This window comes from Neofelis nebulosa, chromosome 13 (genome assembly GCF_028018385.1).
Source record: "Neofelis nebulosa isolate mNeoNeb1 chromosome 13, mNeoNeb1.pri, whole genome shotgun sequence".
In the NCBI taxonomy this organism is placed as follows: domain Eukaryota; kingdom Metazoa; phylum Chordata; class Mammalia; order Carnivora; family Felidae; genus Neofelis; species Neofelis nebulosa.
In genome coordinates, this window is record NC_080794.1 from 11,396,998 (window position 1) to 11,416,892 (window position 19,895).

At 47.0% G+C, this 19,895-nt stretch overlaps 1 protein-coding gene across 3 annotated transcripts in view; it reads right to left on the minus strand.

The window, feature by feature from the left end:
• STAMBPL1 (STAM binding protein like 1) overlaps window positions 1–19,220 on the minus strand; it is a 45,917-nt gene extending 26,697 nt beyond the window's left edge. The window contains exon 1 of one of the 3 annotated variants that reach the window (XM_058696271.1): window positions 18,976–19,220. The gene's annotated coding sequence lies outside the window, so the exon portion shown is untranslated. Of the gene's footprint in view, window positions 1–512; window positions 622–2,885; window positions 4,160–18,975 lie in introns of those variants that run through there. The other 2 variants (XM_058696272.1, XM_058696273.1) reach the window with 2 other exon arrangements.
• Window positions 19,221–19,895: the final 675 nt, after the last annotated feature.

Here is a 19,895-nt window from a genome sequence, read left to right on the forward strand (position 1 = left end):
CTTGTCCTCACAGCTCACCCAAATCCTGCCCAGCCTGTGAGATCCCACGTACCTAGAAGGTTCTAGAAGGTCCGAACCTTCTGTTAGCTAACAGCACAAGCTACAGCCCCAAAGGCAACATTCGATTGTTATGAATGTTTCATTTGGTTGTTAGGGTAAATTAAGCAATTTTTAAGTTAGTTAACAATATTTACAAGTTGGGAGATTTCATGTACAAATTCAGGTTTCAGCTTCTCTTAAAAATAAAATATCAGAGGATCTGGCATCATTAGGCCCAGTACCTGGGACATTTATTTGTTTGTATCTTCTATCCTGAGTTTAGAACAGCACCTGCTACAAATGCATATTTGCTGAGTGAATGAAGAAACAAAGTTTACAGTATTCGCCCCATCACATTCCCAGACGTACAGCAAAAGTAAATACTCGGCTCAAATAAGGTCTAAAATACGTCCCCCAAATGCACCAGCCTTCAAGAACATGCGGGCAGCTCATTTAATTCTCTTAATACACACCTGTTCATTAATTCAGTCATATATTCATTCAAGAAACATCCACTGACCATCTAGGATGCACGAGGCATTGTTCTAGGCACGCGGGACATGACCAAAACTGGCAAAGATTCCTGCCCTTCGTGGCGTTTACAATCTAGCCGGGAGAGACAGATAAATAATAATCCTCTTACATAAATTGTACGGTAAGTTAAGGTAACACATGCTTTTGGAAAAAGAAAAAGAGCCAACCAGGAGCCCTGGGGAGGGGTCAACTGGGCAGCAGAGGGCAGTATGAAGTGGGGTTTTCAAGGGAGGGGGTCTCACTCTGAATCCAAAAATGAAGCAAGGGCTTGAAGGAGGTGAGGGAGAGGAAAGAGAGAGATGGTGCAAAGGCCCTGGGGTAGACGCATCAGCAGGCTTGAGAGAAAGCAAGAAGGCTGCTGGCTGCAGCAGAGAGGAGGCTGAGGAAATGAAGCCAGAGGGGCGAGGAAGGTGAGGAGGCATACAGGTCTCCATATCCACCTCTGCTCTTGCTTGGACTGAAACGGGGGACTCTTCAGGGGGTTCAGCGAAGAAGTGATGCAAACGGCATTATACTTTTATTTTATTTTTTTTAGAAGAGTGGTTTTTTTTTTTTTTTTAATTTGTAGTATTTATTTATTTTTGAGAGAGAGAGAGTGAGACAGAGCATGAGCGGGGAAGGGGCAGAGAGGGAGTGAGACGCAGAATCCGAAGCAGGCTCCAGGCTCCGAGCTGTCAGCACAGGGCCCGACGTGGGGCTCGAACTCACGAACCGTGTGGGATCATGCCCTGAGCCGAAGTCGGACATGAACCGACTGAGCCCCCCAGGCGCCCCGGCATTATAATTTTAAAAAACCCCTCGGGTGTGCCAGGGAAGAAGCCGGCGGTCAGTGGGGGGGCCACCGCAGGGATCCAGGGCAGAGGTGATGGTGTCTTGGTGACACGGGGAGGTGGTGACAGCGCATGAAGCCAGGAGAATGTGGAGTCCCCGCAGAGGACACTGAAGCCACGAGGACGGGCAGACAACAGAAGCGTCATCGCTGGAAGCAAATGGCACTTGGGGGAAGGCAGCGACCCGTGTGACGACGGCACGGCAGGCTGGCAGGACGCCGGCTACACCAGGCGGTCCAGCTCCTCGCCCTCCGGCCGCCACAGAGGGAAGCCGGGCAAAGATGACCGCGGGCGCTAAAGAGAAGTCAGCACTGCGGCTGGAGGGCCGGACATCAGCGGAGCGAGGCGCCGAGAAGGCCGCAGGTGGTGGTCACCTTCATGCACCAGCGACACGGAGGCTCCCTTCGCGGGTGGAGGGCCCCGGGGCAGGGGCGGCCTTTGGGACCGGCCTGGCTGCGTCATCCGCTTGCCTGGCGTCCCTCCTGGACACCCCCTCCCGCCCCCCCAGGGTCACCTCCCTCATCCACAGCCGCGCTCGTCGTGGCCCCACTCCATCACTTCATAGCGGCCCCCAGCCGACTGCAAACACCCCTCGGGAAAGCCGGCTTCCATCCCAGCCACCCCCAAGGGGACCCCGCCTTCCCGCCACTTGACGACCTCCAATCCGCAGCCCAGAGATACACTTGACCTGCGCCGCAGCTCTCGAGAGTTCTGTTTGCTTTAGAGCCCCCGTCTGTTTGACTGCACCCCCTGCCCCCTTGCCTGGTGGCCGCCTCCCAACACACACCGTCTTCCTCTTCCAAAGACCTTTTCAAAGAGGAGTCAGGGGAGGGTCCGCTTTCCGGGAAGCCTGGCACACAAGGGCTTGGGGAGCTGGTCAGAACCACATCTGTTCACACGGAACAGCTTAAGGCCAACTCCCGTCCCACTAGTCCCAGCCAACGAGGACCTCGTGGAACCGACGAACGGCTCCCAACCTTGCCCAGGGAGGATGGGACGGAAAGAGGGTGGCCTGCGAGAGGCAGGAGCCCTCCCCATAGTGACACTGCACAGCTCTGAGGTGATGAGAGTTTACTCTCCCTGCGTCCCCAGTTTTACAGCCCAGTAGCAGAGTCCTGTGGAATTGGGGGTCCCCATGTGATGTCACCAAGTCCCAACTCTCCCTGACACGGTGCGGAAGTAGCTCTACAATTCTGCCTTTGAATTAAAAGCCAGCAGCAGGGGCGCCTGGGGGGCTCAGCCGGGTAAGCGTCTGACTCTTGATTTCAGCTCAGGTCACGATCTCACCGTTCGTGGGACTGAGCCCCGTGTCAGGCTCCGTGCTGACAGTGCGGAGCCTGCTTGGGATTCTCTCTCCCTCTTTCTCTCTCTGCCCCTCCCCTGCTCGTTCTCTCTCTCTCAAAATAAATAAATAAACGGTGCCTGGGTGGTTCAGGCAGTTAAGCATCTGACTCTTGATTTCAGCTCAGGTCATGATCTCACCGTTCGTGGGTTCGAGTGCCGCATCAGGCTGCGTGCTGAGAGCAGAGCCCGTTTGGAATTCTCTGATGATAACTTCTCTCTCTGCCCCTCCTCCATGTGTGCACTCTCTTCCCCTCTCTCTCAAAATGAGTAAATTTTAAAAATTAAAAATAAATAAATAAACTTTAAAAAAGAGAAAACCAGCAGCAAATAATGCCAAGAATGAAGAAGAAAATATTTGACCTAGCACAGTGTGTATTTTGTGACATGTCCCATCCCTTAACTTTCCTTTCTTTTCTTTTTTTTTTTAATACCTTTTTAGGCGGCTAAGCTCAGAACTCTGACCCACTTTCACACACAAAACCATATCTTCCAGAACACAGAGGAGTCGACCAGGCACTGAGCAGTCTCCTTAGAGACCCAGCAGGCACAGGAGCCAGTGAGGCGAGTTCCCAAGCGGGCCGTTTTCTCCAGGGCACAGCGGGCGACCAGAGGGCTGTGGTATGAACTGGAAAAGCAGGGGTGTCCTGCCCGCAGGTGAGGGAGGCCGGAGCAGCCCCATGCCACGGCCACCTCCTGGACTCCCATTCCCAGTTGGCCAGACGGCAGCCTTTCTTGTCCCCACTGGGTTAGAGTTCACGTGCCGTGTCTCCCTCTTTCCCTGCCCCTCCCCTGCAGGAAGAACACGGCACCATTGACTTTGCTGGAAATAAATAAAGGAAACGACCATAACCTAGGCTTTGAGCGGCAGGGTCATAACCTGATTCAGATAAAAGGGGGTAAGCTGTCATTTGCATGCCTCAAATGACAGAGACGGAAGGATGCCTCCCCCGCGTCAGTCACTCTCTTACAGATTGGGACCTGCTTTAGGAACAAAAGGACCGAGGCCCACACTTGCTGTCCTTTTCAAAAGCTATACAAATTCCAGACCTGAAAACCAAAGATTACTATGAGTCTTTCATACGCATCGTAGGTATCTGCACATCAGAAATGCGCTGGTCCAGATAAACACGTCTTTGCAAATAAGAGAGCACTTTATTTGTACTGCAGCACCAATGAGGTGAATATGAGACTTGAGAAGAAAACCAGAAACAGCTTTGGTTGCATTTTCCCCCTCTACTCGTGAGTACCACCTATGAGTACCTACGAGGCATTCATCTCCAGTCCCTAGAGGGAGGGATATTCCGGGTTAGACACACCACAACACTGGACTTTAGACCAGATCAATCAGCAAGAATGCGGTTGCTGCAGGAAAGGTTATTAAATAAATCACCACTCCCGACGCATGTTTGAAATTACTCCGAGGTAAGTCTGGGCTACCTTGAAAGCTATCGAGTCTCCCGTGGGCCGTGAAGTAATGATTTCTCATAGCGTGACATCGTTTTTATCCCGCCACCAGAATGGAGTGCTTGCAGCCCTTCAGCACCAACAGCTTAGGCTTTGGGGCCAAATACACCTGTCGGAGAATCCAGTTTCGACCCCTTATGAGTTGGGAGGGCTGTGACATCTTTTCTGTGCGTTTTATCTCCCTCTATGAGATGGAAGGGAGGAACACCTTTCCAGAGGAAGCTTAAACATAAAAGGCATACCTCACAGATATGTGAGGTAATACATAAGGTAATAAATAAAAGTTCCATTATAGTTCCTGGCGTGCAGGAGAAACATCAGAGAAAAGCAGTCCCTTCTCACACTGAGTTCTCAGAGAAGTCAGGTTAATTGCTTCTGTCCTCCAGTCTTGATGTCTATCACAGTTCAGAAATAAACATTTAAAAAAATTCAAAAGTAATAGTAACAGTAGAAATTTGTGAGATTTAACCATCTTTGAAGGAAAGATCGCCACGATATTACCTTCTTCTTTGATTAAAATATAAATATTATTTAACTGTTGATGATTCCACTCTATTTCAACGTACCAACAGCAACGCCTCACTCCATTTCTAATTGGCACCTGTGTAGAAAATCAATTTAAAAAGAACTTCTTTATGAAACGTCTCTGACCTCAGTATTTCTGTCCTTTTATTTTTTTTTCAATGTTTGTTTACTTTTGAGAGAGAAAGAAAGAGACAGAGAGATCACAAGCAGGGGAGGGATAGAGACAGAGGGAGAGAGAGAATCCCAAGCAGGCTCCCCACTGCCAGCGCAGAGCCCAACGCGGGGCTCGAACTCGCGAAATTCGAGATCGTGACGTGGACCCCGAAACCAAGAGTCAGACGCTTCACCGACTGGGCCACTCAGGCGCCCCAGTCTTTCTGTCCTTTTAGTCTTAGATCACTGATAAAATAATTTAAACTCACTTGTAACATTAAAGTGTAGACTGGACACAGATCTCAAGGAGTCTCCCTGTGAGTAAACTATGTGCTGATCACAGTGAATGTGCTCCGTGATTTCCAAACAGGCTGTGCAAAGAGCATTTTCTTACTTTTCTTTTTTTTTTTTCCTCCGCTGTCTTCTAGATAAGAGCAAGCCAAGTTCTGGGCAGGTGAGGTATGACTGTAGGACGACACATCACCTTCAATACAGCAAAGGAGCTATCTATCATCATCAGAGTAAGTCGTAGTAACAGAAAGCTTTCCTTTCCTGGTTAACTGTTAGAATGGGCTAACACACAGGATCTCGAGCCTCTCCAGAGCCTTCCCAGGGAGGGGGCAGCTGAACCGAGAGGAGACGGGCAACCTCCAGGGTCAGACCACTTGGGTTCAAGTTCTGACTCCAACCACTCGCTACGGGATCACGGCTTCTCGGACGGCGAAGTGGGCTTGGGAACAGTAACCAGGGAAAAGCTGTTGAGAAGCGAAGGTGAGATGATGCCTGTAGAACACAGAGCATGACTCTTGGTGTCAACGAAGGGCCACCATCAGCTCCGTGTGACTGAGGAGGAAACAAGAGCCCAGGACAGGTAAGTACCGTGAGCCAATGGTAGAGCAGGATCTCAGAACCAGGTGCACAGGGTCCCTGAGTTCAAGCTCAAATAGCATCTGACGGTCGGTCAATGGTGAAATCGGGAGAAGGTCAAACCCTTGGGGCATGGATAAGGACGATAGGCTTTACTGCGGAAATGAAATGTCACGCCTTGAAAATCAACTGATCCGGGAATAAAAATGGAGGAGGTTGGTGGTGCGGTAGGAGTTGGGGCATCTGGGGAGAAACTTCTAACTGCCGATTGGATTTTTTTAATGGTTATTGGGAATATTCAGGTTTCCTCCTTTCTCCTGGAGTCGACGTTAGTAGTCTTTCTAATTTTTTTCCATTTTATCCAAATGCAGATGGAGTTCTCCTCAGAGGTTTTAAGTTACTAATGGTTCTGTGGTTAGGGATCCCTTTTCATTCCTAATGTTAATTATTGGAGGGTTTTCTCCTTTCTCTCTGGGTTAATATTGTCAGAAATGAGGTTTTCATTGATGTTTCCCAAGAATCAGCTTTGGGCTTGGTTTATCCTTGCAACCTTATTTTATTAATTTCTTATCTGGACCACTTTATCCCTTTCACCATGTTTAGAATTAAGCCACCATTTTCAACTTCTTGAGGACGGTTCCTTGTTTTCTGTGATTTATAATTTTTTAATAAATGTATTTAAGCATTGAAAATAAAAAAGAAGTGGAATTTCAGTTCAGCATCACAGAGCTCTGATTCACAATCTTCTCTCTGCCAAATACATAAAAGGGCATTCATTCCCTCGCTTATTTTTTAGGCAGAATGATTGGGTGTCTGTGGACCGACCAACTGGAAGACGTAGTCGAGAAATTCAAATACATAATTATTCTACCAATTCAAAATATTTGCTGGTTTTCAGTGTAAGTTCTAAATCGTGGTATTCAAAAGGCATTTCATATGCTCATACATGTGCTAATTTAGGATTCTGTATGTTTTCTTGTTAATGAGATGATCCAATTAATATGCATCATAAAACATTTTGTATCCATTTAGAAAATGAATTGGAGGGTCAGGGGGAAATTCCTATCTGTACCCAATTATTTCGTCATCTTAAATCCATATGAGCATGTTAATTTTGTTTTTCTGCTGTTGAGATACTCAGATTTCCTGGAAATAGTTGCATTCTAAATATAGGCCATCCATAAGCCACTAAACTTTAATGTATATTTTCACATACTTCCTTTTTTTGCTGCCATAAGCTTGGAACGGAATACTACCCAGGAGTTATCTAATTCAATGAAGCATAATGAGTCAGAATACATTACAAAAATAACATCATTTTCTTGCCCGCCAGTTGCCTGAAGCTCAGAGGTAAGGTCAGTCCTGGGGCATCATTAATCAGTTTTATTTAATTTTCATCAATTTCCTAAGGACAGGACTTGACCAAGACGAATGGAGCCCAGCACTACTACTCAAAAGCTGTGCTGGCTGGAATACTTCTCAGCGCGCCTCTCCCTACGGCCCCTGACCACAGGAATTGTAACTGTTCAACATGTCCCTGCAAAGAGCTGCACTCACATGTTTTGGTTTGCAATGCGGCGAACGCGAGCAAAACAGGCGAGTCCCTCCCCTCCATAGCTTTCCGTTTCCTCCATTGCAGTCCGTTTAAAAATGCTTCGAGAGCTGCCCCCCTACCCAGTGCTGCCAGAGTCGTCGGCACGGGCCCCGTTTGCTCACCAGTCACTCTCTTCCTATTTTCCTGCCCGGTAGCTGACATCCCCCTACCTTGGCATAAAGTCTCCTCCGAGTGTGGTGCCCAGCCCACCTGCACCATAGTTATTCGGTAGAGGAGGAGTGTGGTTGTCACAAGAAAGAGATTTCTAGATCCCACCGAGTCAGAATTCCTGAGAAAAGGGCCCCACAGATCTCTATTCTCACCGAGCAGCCCAGCAGCCCTCGATGCACATCAAAAACAGACAAAACTGCCCCAAGACAGTTACAAAGACCCTTGTGGAAGTCTGGCCTTCGTCAGCCAAACATTCCCTACTGCAGAACCAGCCCCGGCCTTGGCCTCCGGAAAGTTCCCCTACGTCTTCCCTCACCGTGCCTCTCAACTATTAACCTTCCGTCTTTTCTGTGAACATGCTTTCCTTCCATAGGACGTATTTTTTTTCGTGACTCGAACTGAAGCTTAACGTGAGTGTTAGCAACACAGTTCAAATGCTCTCCATCCATTTCCACCGGGACCTCCAACTGGGATTTGTCACTACGTTCCAAGGCTAAAGGCATCTTTCCCACAAATATCACTGGCTCCAAGTAAACTCCCTCATTCGTTTGTACAGTATTACTTATAAGCCGATAGTCTGTGCTAAGAATCAGTGATACAATGGTAACCAAAGAGATAACACCCGATCTTATGACACTGACATTCTGCTGGGGCAGGGGTGAGGCGGAGAGGTGTGGTCACCGTGGTAACTGCTACAAAGACAAAATACAGGAAACACAGAGAGTTGTGCATTTTTGGGGGCAAAAACGACCTCAGAAATGACAGCGTGTCTTCCTCAATGCATCAGGAGGCGTTGATTTGCCCCCTTATCGGTGATGCGAACTTTGATCTCTTGGTTAAGTGCCAGGCTTCTCCCCTGTGAAGATACCATTTTTCCCTTTGTAGTTACAAAGTATCTTGTAGTGTGGGAGGGGAGATGGGCTAAATGGGTAAGGGGCATTAAGGAACCTACTCCTGAAATCATTGTTGCACCATAACTTGGTGCAAACCCTAACTTGGATGTGAATTAAAAAATAAATTTTAGGGGCGCCTGGGTGGCGCAGTCGGTTAAGCGTCCGACTTCAGCCAGGTCACGATCTCGCGGTCTGTGAGTTCGAGCCCCGCGTCAGGCTCTGGGCTGATGGCTCGGAGCCTGGAGCCTGTTTCTGATTCTGTGTCTCCCTCTCTCTCTGCCCCTCCCCCGTTCATGCTCTGTCTCTCTCTGTCCCAAAAATAAATTAAAAATGTTGAAAAAAAAAATATTAAAAAAAAAAAAAAATAAAATAAATTTTAAAAAATAAATAAAGTGTCTTGTAGGGAGTTCGGGAGTATACAAACATGTGTCTGCCCACTAATTTCAGCATCCACAGATGATTCTTGCCTGGAACAGCTGTTACTGCGGTGTTTGAAAATGGTGACTTTTCTATTTCCATCCTCCCTTCTACATTTATCAGTTTAGGTGGTGTTTAATTTTTGTGCGAAAAACTTTAAACTTTACTCTGTTAAGGGGTTCCATTTATTCTTTATGGTATCTGGGTTTTTCATCATCTTTTAGAAAGTCTTCAAACTCACTGATGACAAAAAAAATTTTTTAAATATGTCCACCCATCTTTTCTTCCAGTACTTTCCTGACTGGGTATTTCTGAATAAATACCTTTGATCTGTGTGGAATTCATTTTTTTGTAAGGAGTAAGTCCAGGCTATGGTTGCTTTTCACCACTAGGCAAAATGGCCCTGAAACCCTTCGATTATGCATAATTTCTTATTTAACTCGCAACTCTGCCCCATAAGGTGATCTGCCCCAACTGGGCACTCAGGACGTAGTTATTAAATGAAAGTAATTTCTACCAGTTACACTTCCATAGAGCTGAAAGAAGAAAGTCTGGCAGCAATGGATAAATTTCCAGAGGAGAGGAAAAGGCACCCCCTAGGATGATATGCGACTGTGGATTAGGTACCCTCAAGTCTGGGCTGAGTGGTAAGAAGACTGGAGAACAAATAGCTCTTGGGAGAAATTCTGAGGAAAAGCTATAGACCTTAGGAGTTAAGTGGACTTAGTGAAGCACGGGAACAAAAGTACGCAAAGATACTGTACATGTGACATTTCCAGGAACCGGAAAACTTGGTGCTTTCGACTTGCGCAGAGTAAACCTCTCCCCCACCTCAATGAATGGTACCCACATCTCGTCAATTGCATAAAACCTGGTGAAACGTGGAAATGGCCACCCTGAGTCTTCCTGGTTCCTGAACTCCACAGCCAATCTGCCACTGTGCACACACACGCGCGCGCACACACACACACACACACTCTCTCTCTCTCTCTCCCTCTCTCTCATGAAGAAACATCACACCCACCCAAATGGAGGGATTTTCCATAAAACAACCAGCTATCGCTCTTAAGAAAGGGTCACAATGATTAAAGACAGAGCAACTGTTTCAGACTGAAAGAGAATACAGTTCTGCAGGGGCTCCCGGGCCAGAAGGCTGCTGAAGAAATGTGCATTGAGATCTGTGCATTAGACAGAGCAAGGTGAGAGTATTACTTTCCAGATGTGACAACTACTGTGATAATGAAACGGGTTCACATTTGGGAAAACGGGCTACAGGACATACAAAAATTCCATGTATTATATTGCTGCAATTCTTTGGAAGTCTGACATTACTTTAAACTATTGTTTTTCAGGTCCAATTAGCACCTTAACAATCCCTCTGAAAGGAAACGAACAGAAGGACAAGAGTTTGCATCCCTTGCGACCCTATAACATCTATTACCTCTTACTGTTTGCAGAACAGTAAGAAAGAGGTAGAGAGTTGAATAAAAACAGGAAAATGGAATGAACGTGTCATAAGAGAAACATGAATACCAAGTAATGTGAATAATGCTTCATTTCACTAATAGTTAAGAAACTGCAGATTTGAGCAGGACATCTTCAGTTATTTGATTAATAACACTTTCATGATTGATCAGAATAAGCATTGATGAGGACGGGAGGAAAACTTGGCAGTTTTTTATACTATGCATTCCTGTTTATAATATGCAGTTCCAATTCTAAGATTTCCCCTTAGACCAAGTAATATACCACACACACACACACACACACACACACACACGCACACCCCTTCCTCCTTCTCTCTCTCATTGCAGCATGGTTTAAAAATATGAAAATTTAGGAAGTAAAAATAGCCATCAAAAGGCTGTTACTTAAAATAAAGAATCTGTAGAATGGAGGATGCCATTAGAAAGGACTTCCATCTATATGCACGGAACCAGGAAGATGTCCCAGTTATAGCATTAAGTGGGGGGGGGGGGCAGCAAGTTGTAGAGTAACAGAAAGTAGGACTCCATCCTTGCAATACTCATCAGTGGGTAGTTGATATATACGGGCATTTGCAAGAAAAAAAGTCTGACCAACATACGCTGAATGTTTCTCAGGCTGTTCTCTCAACGATGGGATCCTGAAGGACTTTTCACATTCAATTCATTCATGTCTGTACAGTTTGTCACAAGTAGGTATCACTTCATAAGCAGACAACTTATACTTCTGTTAAGTTGATAAATTTAGTAGGTAAATTAAATTAAATTAAATTTAGTAGGTAGCTCCAGATGCTAATCCTGGCCCTGCCAGTTCCCAGATGCGTGGATTTTGGTAAATTACTCTCCGAGTCAAGTTTCTCCAGAATGAAGTCAGAGTTTACTTGTGCCTTTCTTCCTCCACGATATTGTTAAGGCAGTGGTGGTTATTCAGAGGCTTTCTAAATGCAGAGAAGCTGGTCTGGCCTGATGGCAGAGCTGGGTGGCCTTACTGTCACACAGGAAAACGAAATATGTAGTTGCTGGAAAGAAGATTTCTTTGAAAACCCATACTTCAGGGGCACCTGGAGTGGCTCAGTCGGTTGAGCCTCCAACTCTTGACTTTGGCTCAGGTCATGATCTCACGGTTCACGAGTTCGAGCCTGCGTCAGGCTCTGTGCTGACAGTGCAGAGACTGCTTGCAATTCTCTCCCTCTCTCTCAGTCTCTCTCTTTCTCTCTCTCTCTCTCTCCGCCCCTCCCCTACTCATGCTCTGTTTCTCTCAAAATAAATAAATATTAGAAGACTTTTTCTAAAAACATATATTTTAACTTCTTGGATGTTTCATGAATCAGAAAAACAAAGCTTCACACTCACCAAGGATTCCAAGTGATTTCCATCTTTTCCATTTTGTTTTGTTTGCTTGCAATTCGATATAGATTCAGTGAGCAGTTTCTCTGCCCCATTTTTACAAGAAACGGCTTATTTCAGGCCTCTCTTTTCTAACTTCGTTCCACCCATCGTGTCTATCTGCTTCTCCTGTTAAAGACGACTGGACTGAGGAACAGCTCATCAACCGACCTTTCACAGACAGACTCAAAAAAAAATTTGAAGGCTGAAGCATGAACCCACAGCCATGAAGACCTGTCTCCATGCCTTCTTGGTGGCTGAAATGCACCTTTCTGGCGTTAAAATCTACAGTTCTAGCAACAGGACGAATAAAATCACATGGTCCTTAGAGGAGCTGCATTTAACCATAACTGCTATTACTCATTACAGTTTTCTTTCTGCCTTTGACTAACAGGTGCACAGCCAGTCAGTGCCTCAGCCATTCACATCTGAAGTGCTACACTCCCATAAGGCCCCCACACGACAGTGACTTTCTGAGCACGGGTAAAGGCAAAAGAGGCAGGCAGTGTTCACCCCGAGCCAGGAAGGGTTCATGATGAGTCATCGCTGGCCTCCTGTTTCCAAATTACCCAGAAAGTCATCAAGTCCATCAAAATGAGTCATTCCTGGCAGGTCCCTGTAGAGTTTTCTCTTGCATGAGCCCGAGTGGGATCTTTGGTTCAGCTTCTGTGATACCATTGCAACAAAAGCATAGCAAAGGTTTACACAGTAAAACACCAAATCCACCGAAACTCAAACTCTTTCATCCTTAACGAGGTTTTCTTTTTTAATTCAGAAGACGTGTTTCTCGCGTGCCCTGACTCTCTCTTGGGAACAGGGCCACGAGGCATCTCGTTCAACCTCCTGCCTTGCTTGGCATCCTGGGGGCCGTGGTGACAGCCCAGGCTACTGAAAGAGGAACCGATGGGCTGCGTAGGCCCCTGATTCACTCCAACCTAGAGATGCTAGATGCACGAGGGCGGGAGGCGTGGTCAGAAACAGAGTACCAGTGAGCAGGTTCCTCCTTCCACCCCCAGGCAGGCTCCCGGGGGTGGATCCAGGGTATGAAGCCTCCAGGGCCCATCACGACCACAGGTGGTGGCCTGTGGCAAATACCATCTTGCTCTTTCAAAATCGGGTTTAAATTCTCAAAACCTGAAAATAGTTGCTTCATGGGCCCCTGGGTGGCTCAATCAGTTAAGTGTCCCATTTCGGCACAGGTCATGATCTCGCAGTCCGTGGGTTCGAGCCCCGTGTCGGTCTCTGTGCTGGCAGCTCTGAGCCTGGAGCCTGCTTCGAATTCTGTGTCTCCCTCTCTCTGCCCCTCGCCCACTCACGCTCTCTCTCTCTCTCTCAACGATAACCAAACATTAAAGAAATTTAAAAACAGTCGCTTTAAAAGGAATTGAACTTGAGTTAAATAATAATGTGCAATTTATACAAAAAATTAAGTCAAAGGACACAGACGATATCTTTTAAGATGAGATTTAAAACTTTTCCTCAACAAAATAGTACCTGTTAACTTTATACAAGACTAAGGAAAGTTTTTGCCTCCCTAGGAAAAAAAATACCAGTTACAGATTTCTGGAAGTTATTTATCAGAACAAAGAATTACAAGGACTAATGTAATGGTAAAATATTGAAATCGGTGATGACATATTCCATTCTAAAGTAGCTCTGGGGAAATTAAGGATTTTTTATTCTTTGTTGCTATGGCAGTCTTCCCACCTATAATTAAAATCTGGCCTCTTCTAATTAAACATAATAACTTCAACAAGTGAAAAAAAAAACACCTAAAATTATTTGGCTGTTATTCTATAAAATATTCTGAATAAAAATGGTTATGAAATGTCATTATAAACTCACTGTGGCTCACAAATGGGAGACAAGACTCTGGGAGTGTAGAGAGAGGTGAAGGGCATAGACGTGGTCCAGAATGCTGGTATCTGCCCAACTATATAATGTACACATACTCATTTGTAATGTCTCTCCTTTTTTTTAAGTTTATTTATTTATTTTGAGAGAGTGAGAGAGTGAGAGAGTTCAAGTGGGGGGAAGGCAGAGAGAGAGAGAGTGAGAGAGAATCCCAAGCAGGTTCACCAGCATGGAGACTGATGCGGGACTCGATTCCACAAACCACAAGACCATGACCTGAGCTGAAACCAAGAGTCGGACGCTCAACCAACCGAACCACCCAAGCGCCCCTGTAACATCTCTCCTTGTACCCAGTGATTCCTTGTATACAATGTGTCTCCTTAATATAATGTATTACATAGTATATATTATATAACATATACAGATGTATATAATACATGCTATATGCTGTATATACTATATACATTGCATAAAGCTTATATACCTTATATTATACAAACACACAGTATCACATTATGCATTATGTAAATAATGGATCATGTACACATTATAGTATATATTAAGGAGACCTATCCTCTCTACCTCCAGCAAAGAATCACTGAATATAAGGAGATGTAACAAATGAATATACACTGCATATGTTAACTGTTAGAAACAAAAATAACCAGTATTTCAAGCACAGGTGAAAACACACATTGGAACCATGCTTAATAAAGAATTTAAGGGGCACCTGGATGGCTCGGTCTGTCTGTTGAGCGTCCAACTTCGGCTCAGGCCATGGTTTCGCAGTTCTTGAGTTCAAGCCCCACGTCGGGCTCTGTGCTGACAGCTCGGAGCTCAGAGCCTGGAGCCTGCTTCGGATTCTGTGTCCTCCCTCTCTCTCTAAACCTCTCCTGCTCTGTCTCTCTCTGTCTCTCAAAACTAAATAAACATTTAAAAAATTAAAAAAATATATATTTTAAATAAAGAACTTAATGAAACACAGGATTTACAAAATACCAAAATATCAAGGAAAACCAGCAAAAATTTTGTGCAACAATCTGGGTATGTATTCTCTTTTGGAGATGGCAAATTCCACAGTGGAAATGACTGGAGCCCTCAGTCTCCATCGACAAGCCCCCACTTTCCACGCTCCCTGCAGTGTTCCCAGCACCTGGTATGGGTTACAGGAGGGAGACAGACACACACACACACACACACACACACACACACACACACACATGTTCGGAAAGCAGGCACCGGAGTCTCTGCCTGCGTTTCACTCCCAAGTCTATCACTTAGCAGCCTATGACCCTGAGCAATTCCCTCGCCTCTTTGTACCCCCGTTTTTTAATCTGCAAAATGATACCTATTCCGTAAGGTTGTTTTATGAATTAATAATAACAACAGCAACACATATAGCACTTAACTTGGTGCTAGAAACTTCTAAACACTTTCATTTACATCTACTCAACCCTGCCCCAAAGCCTATGAGACAGAAATTAATATCCCAATTGAAAAATGAAGAAATAGAGGCTCAGAGAAGTTCGTGACTTGACCAAGGACACACAGCTGGTAAATGGCAAAAAGAATCCATGCTTCTAACTACTCCATTGTCCCTGCGAAAACACACGTAAGGTTTTGTCCAGTGTCTGGCATATTGCACATGTTAAATATTTATTAATAGCTATTAATAAATATTTGCCAGATGTTTGCAAGATTCTGAGGTTACACCAGGGCTCAAGGATGCTGTGACCGACCAGATATGGAACAAATGGGTGGTCACACTCGTGCCCAGGTTCACCGTCCCTCTTGCACATGAGGTCTGACTGCCTGGCATTTTCCCTTCTCCACTCAGTGTCACCGGGAGGCTATGCCATCAGGCCGTCATTACTGACACTTGATTCCACCCCCTCCCTCTTCTACAAATCCACTCAAGTGCCAAACGCTCTTCTGAAAGAATGCCTTCATCACTTACTGCTTTCAAGGAACCTACCTTGAATTGGCTACCTCATCCAATCAAAATTGCACACCCTGGCTTTCAAGGGCCTTACTAAGACATGGCAGGAACATGCTTTCAACTCTTGTTCAAGTGCTCAAGTGCCTACTTCCCAAACAACTACTTAATGACAATGGCCATGTTTCGTTACGCAGAGAACAGCAGTGTTTATGTCACTGCAGAACAGTGATGAGCTATGTTTTAATTTTACACATTTATTTTCAACACCACCCAACAGGAAAAAAAATTTCAGTGATTAAGGATCTCATCTGATTTTTGTTCAGAATGAAACAAGCTTGACTGAAACACATAAAAGGAAGGCGAGGCAAGAGAAAAGTTCCATTATTAATATGCACTATAATGTTAATATCCGGGCAAATTTCAGACAGCTTTCTAATCTTTCATCCTGAAATTAGATCATGAGCCACAAGGTAAACCTCTAGTGACTGGGGATGGAAAGTCAGAATAATTAAAAAAAGAAGAAGAAGAAGAAGAAGGTATAACACTCTAAATCATACAATGCACCCATTTCCAAGAGTACCTTGAAAGGCTAACCAGAGCAAATCAAAACATATGAATTATTGGTACTTAGATCAAGGGGCTGCTTTTAATAAATACAAGTTATTAAGTGGGGCACCTGGGTGGCTCAGTCGGTTAAGTGTCCGACTTCAGCTCAGGTCATGATCCCACAGTTCGTGGGTTCGAGCCCCGCGTCAGGCTCTGTGCCGACCGCTCAGAGCCTGGAGCCTGCTTCAGAGTCTGTGTCTCCCTTTCTCTCTGCCCCTCGCCTGCTCACACTCTGTCTCTCTCTCTCTCAAAAATAAATAAACATAAAAAAAAAAAAAACAAGTTACTAAGTAACCAGCAGTCTGAATTAATGTGTCTAAGGCAACCACATCAATGGGCAAACATAACATGGGTTTAATTTAAAATGTAAAAAAATCAAACAACATGTGCTTTGAAGAGTTAGCAACTTGCCAAATGTCTAACCGGCTTTTCCACTTAGCATGAGGAGATACAGGACTGTACTAGAAGTTCATCTGATTTGCTTAGAGGTGCAAATAATTTCTGACAAAAGCCACATCTAGATGTGGCTACATCCAGATCATTCCTGAGTCGAGCATTCTGATGTCAACTCAGGACTTCTGAATGTACACTCACATGTCCGACCGGACAATTGACATGTTTGGACAGCTGGAATGAGCAGGTCAACGGGTACAAACACAGTGCTGTGTGTTTATGTTTTGTTTGGAGGGTTTCTTACAGTCCCTTTGAGGAAGTCAGTCTTCTTACATGAATGTATCAACTGGGCTTCAGTTGGATGGAATGATTAGTAATCCATGCCAAGGGATGGCTAAAAAGAATCCGTACTAGAAGAGGTGATGATGTAGTTAAATTGGGAAGATACACATTTTAGAATTGGTACTCATGTAACAAATCTTTATGGAGCAGCTGTAATCCATTAGCCTTAGGGACCAAAAGCTGATTCAAATATTCTCCAGGATGACCGTGAGTCATTTCTCCTGGTCTCAACCGAAGTTATTTACACACCTCTCACAGGGTTGACAAAAAATGCTAGTGTTGGGCAGAATCACGAACCTAGTGGATTAAAATGGATCTAATTTATAAATGCATCCTTCCAGGTAGGCAGCTGGGATTTGGGGGCACCTCTCACATTCCTCCTACTCCCTCATAGTTTGTGCAAGAATCACCAGGCTTTGCTTCCCTGTAAAAATCAACCTCACTTCCCGGATTGCAGCTGTAAATTGGCTTGGGAAGAGTCCTTAACGGAGGAACACGACGACCAAGCTGTGTCGGTTACATCCTCTGTGCTGAGAGTAAAAAGAGGCAGCTAGCAAGAACAACTCTCTAACTATTTTTATCAGTCTTCTCAGGAACCAACCCCAGAGACCTTTTTCTCTCCAGGAGAAGCCTCTCTGCGGAACATACCCTGGGGCCATGGTTCTGTGCTCTCTCCCTCCAAGCCTCCTGTGAAACAGGCACAAAAGCAGGCAAGAAACTAGCCCCAAAGTTGGCAATATGAATAACGGACTAGAATGATCTGCCTGGTAACTTAAACGGTGCATCTTTAGCAAGGAGTATAAGAAAACGCAGGTCTTAAAATTCCCAAGAACCAGCTGATACATAAATCACAGCTCAAGTATATCCCAAGAGGCCAACAATTTGCCGTATATGTACTTGGACAGACGCAAGCAGCCAAGTCGTCTTCTAGGTTTGCAACAACATTTTGTGTCTTTGAATGAAGACGCTGTAATGGAGCAAATGGTAAGAGGAACCTCTTTCTCAAAGACACTGACTTGTATGAAAATATAGATTTTTCTAGTGCACCTACACAATGCCTACTACAGTGCAATCCCAGAGCACACTTTTGAAGTTTAATTGAACATCCACCCCACAAATGTAAGACTGCCAACCAAAACAAGGTCTGGAAAGACACAGAACACAGTGGTTTAATCTCTGTTGTAAAACCACCATAGAAAAAGGAAGCACCCCCGCCCCCTTGGAACAGGAACTCAAACATCCAGGTGTAATTTAACTGTTAGAACAAATCTGCCATATTGACCTTGAAGGGCCTTGACTCATGAGATCCTAAAACTGCACCCTAGTGATATCCAGGATCATTCCGGACACGCCTTAAAACCTAGGACTTCGTTTAGCAGGATGTTTGCAAAGCAGGGTGCTCACTGGAGCTTGAGTTGAAAGATGTCTGTTTTACTCACATCAGACACTGATTTCCAGAAAGCCGTCCCCAACCCACCCCCAGTGCCAACCAGATAGAAGACTTTTTTCGATCCTCTCGATGAGGTTCTGTTTCCTAAGTTACTCGTTACTTATACAACTTAAATACATCCCCCCAACCCCCCAGTGATTCTGGCACCTTAGGCTCTTAGATCGGGACTGTGGGTTGTTTCAGAGAGTTTTGGAACATGACGTTTCAGCTGACTATCCACTTCTTTGTGCTTTCGGTTAAGGCTTGAATTATTCAGGGGAGGGGAAAATGGCATAAAAGTCAACCTCATCTAGGAAGGCGCCCCACTCGCCCTGCAGGGGCGGGTCACGGTCTGCTTTTCCAGCCCCCACGCCGCGCACCCCAGAAGCAGCGCGGTGGTCCTCCGGCACGCCGGCACCCTCCCCAAGGCTGCACCCCGAGTCGGAACGAGAAGCACACGCGCACAGGTCACCGCCAGAGTCCCGCCCCGCCACCGGCAGCCACCGCTTCCTGCCTCCCCGGTCAAGGTGAAAGCAGCCCCCAGGGAGCCGCGCACAGGACCGGCAGGAAGGAAGTGAGCCGCGGCAGAGCGCGCCTGCTCCCCGCCGAGCGAGCCCCGCAGAGGGGCCCGCGGGCACCTGCCCCCCGCCTGCGCCCCCGCCCGTGCCGGGGCGCGCTCACACTCACACGCGCGCGCGCGCGGCCACTCACCCGCAGCCCCCCGAGGTCCGGAGCCCGCGTGGGACGGCGGCTGCGGCGGCTGTCCCCGCGCCTGCCGTGTGGCCTTGGCATCCGTCTGGCCGCTGCAGCCCGGGCCGCGGTGGCTTTTGCTAGAAGGCCCTGCGGCCGGGTGACGCGGCCCCCAGCGTGGAGCGCCCGCTCGCCGGCCTCGGCCGCGCCGGCCCCGCTCCTCGTGCGCGCAGCGCGCGGCTCTGCTCCTTGCACTCGCGCCGGCCCGCGCCTCGCTCCCCCTCCCCCCTCCTCCCCTCCCCCTCCTCCTCCCGCTTCTCCCCCTCCTCCTCCTGTGCCCCTCGGCGGTCGCGCTCCGCAGAACCCGCGCCGACCAGGCCCCTGGGGAAGCCACGCGCAGGCCGGCCGTCCCCGCCGCCGCCACCGCAGGAAAGAAACTGTCACTGCGATGGTCCCGGCCTCCCCGGCCGCGGCCCCTGGGTGCCGCCTCCGCCGCTGCCTCCGCCCCTCCCCCGCGCGCACGCTGCAGAGAAAGCTCGCAGGTGGCCTCGAGTCCCCACGGCGGGCCTAGCGCGACTGGGAAACCGCCGGCTGCCACTCTGCCATCTGAGACCTCGCGCGTCCCCTTCCCAGCCCGGAACCGCCGGGACCCGCGTTAGCTGCGCCGTCGGTCTCCCCACCCCCACCCCAGGTGGCCCCAGGGGGTGCCTTTGAAGGCTGCGGGGTACAGACGGCCTGAGGCGGCTGGACGCGACCGCCAAACTCGAAACTCGCGCCGGAGTCAGAGAGGGACGGGGTGTGGGTGAGAACCCCACTTATTCCTCGTGTTCGGAATTCTGCCTTGGGGTTTATGCGCAACACCCCGACTCCCCCCGCTCCCTGCTTCTGGCTTTGTGCACCCCGAAGATACCTCTTGGGCATTGTTTAGTATCTTGGGCAGT